Source organism: Octopus bimaculoides, chromosome 12, assembly GCF_001194135.2.
Source record: "Octopus bimaculoides isolate UCB-OBI-ISO-001 chromosome 12, ASM119413v2, whole genome shotgun sequence".
Taxonomy (NCBI): domain Eukaryota; kingdom Metazoa; phylum Mollusca; class Cephalopoda; order Octopoda; family Octopodidae; genus Octopus; species Octopus bimaculoides.
The window spans coordinates 58,825,359-58,827,684 of NC_068992.1; the positions used below are offsets into that span (position 1 = coordinate 58,825,359).

At 38.6% G+C, this 2,326-nt stretch overlaps 1 protein-coding gene across 10 annotated transcripts in view; it reads right to left on the reverse strand.

Moving 5' to 3' along the window:
- LOC106874495 (uncharacterized) overlaps positions 1-2,326 on the reverse strand; it is a 57,598-nt gene that overhangs the window by 19,930 nt on the left and 35,342 nt on the right. The gene's annotated exons all lie outside the window — the stretch shown is intronic.

A 2,326-nucleotide genomic window follows, 5' to 3' on the forward strand; every position in this document is an offset into this window, starting at 1 on the left:
GGATACTGAAAGAAGCACACACATATATATATATATATGTGCGTGTGTGTGTCTGTGTTTGTCCCCCCAACATCGCTTGAAGACCGATGCTGGTGTGTTTACGTCGGCGTAACTTAGCGATTCGGTAAAAGAGACCGATAGAAGACCGATAGAAGCTCTAGGTTTACAAAGAATAAGTCCCGGGGTCGATTTGCTCGATTAAAGGCTGTGCTCCAGCATGACTGAAACAAGTAAAAGAGAAAAGAGTAAAAGAGAAAAGAGTAAAAGATATATATATATATATATATATATATATATAATAGCGGCCATAATATAACGGCCAGTATGAACAAATGTATTGAAATAGTTATTATAGAAGATTAACAATACGTTGAGAGCGAAAATTTCAAGTGAATGGAGTAAATATTTCGTAAGTTGTCGGGCAATAGACAAACAATCTTCTAAGTTGCAGCAGCCAAAAGTTAAGGGTCACTTAGAAAAAAATGAACTACCAGCGGAGGTATTTGTTGTTTAAACGATTGCTAATGGGTTAACAGCTACTTCTTATGATCTTACATTATTGGAACATACAACTGTCAACAAGGTGGCTTGGAAAAGACGACTGGTGTCCTATGATGAAAAACAAAGAATTGGGCCTTCGCCAAGAGGGAAAGTCAAACTATTGTAGGAAGGTCTAGATGTGTTGTGCAACGAATTGTAGCTCGTTTTAAGTCATCATGTTCGACAGATGCTAAACCCAAACCGGTAGACCTCGTAAAACTTCACCAAGACATAATCGTATTATGGTTAGAATGTCACTAAAGTTTAAGAGTGCTGCTGAGATATCCCGTGAGTTTAGCTCCGCTTCTGATGTCAAAGTATCGCGCAAAACAGTTTATCGGAGGTTGCGAGGTTCTGGGTTGCTTGCTCGGGTACCGGCAAAGGAACCTCTGATCTATGAGAAGAATCAAAGAACCCGCCTTCGTTTCACTCACGAACATGTCGTTTGGACAGAAGAACGGTGGTTGCAGGTCCATTTTAGCGATGAATCGAAATTTAATGTGATTGGTTTCGATGGCGAGATGTACGTCCGACGAAGAAGTGACGAAAGGTTATCTCGTGCATGTGTTAAGAAGACAGTTAAATATAGAGGTAGCAGTGTAATGGTATGGGGAGGGATCTCTGCTGCTGGTCCTGGTCCATTTATTCGCCTACAAGGAACTGTCAATGCAATCTACAAGAACATTCTTAGACAGCATGCCCTTCCACATGCCCGATCCTCGTCAGTTAAACCTCCTATCTTCGTGCAAGACAATGCTCCCTGTCACACTGCGAAGAGAGTCAAAGGTTTTTTGAGTGATGAAGGGGTTGATCTTATAAACTGGTCACCTCAAAGTCCCGAGCTCAACCCTATAGAAAACCTTTGGAAGTTTATCGGAGATGGGGAGCATCTTCTTCTTCTTCTTCTTCTTCTTCTTCTTCTTCTTCTTCTTCTTCTTCTTCTTCTTCTTCTTCTTCCTCTTCTTCTTCTTCTTCTTGGCTACTACTGCTTAAACAATCAAAACCAAGAACACACATCCCTCATATTAAATATTTCTTCAGATCTGCTGCTACTATCTACCTACCGAGCCGTCACAAAAGAGACAGACAGAAATAAGGAAAATGTTCCATGTATTTGAAAACTATGGAAATATTTTTAAAAACCCATTTCATTTAATTTTTCCACAATTTAATTGTTCTTCATGCTTTCCTCTAAGTTGAAAAATCTCAGACTGAAACCGGTACTAAAATGTTCTTTACAATAAAATTATTTTAGCATTTTCTACCTTGTCCTATTTTCCTTATACATATCAACTCGTGTGTTACTTTTAACGTTCTATACACACACACACACACACACACACACACACACACACACACACACACACACACACACACACACACACACACACACACATACACACACATATATATATATATATATATATATATACATGGAGTCGCTTGAGACGGTCGTACTGCATCACTTGATATCCTGTGCCTTATCTTGATTTTTATTCATCTTCGAACTGTGCGGATAATACTGGACTGCTTCAACTTAAGTACCTAATTCAACTGAATCTCAATTGTGTGTGTGTGCGTGTGCGTGTGTGTGTGTGTGTCTCTGTGTGTGTGTGTGTGTCTGTGTGTGTGTGTGTGTCTGTGTCTGTGTGTGTTGTGTGTGTGTATGCGTGTGTATGTCTATATATGTATATATATGAATATATATATGTATGCATATATGCATGTATATATGCATATATATATACATATATAGACATATATATATATAGACATATATATATAT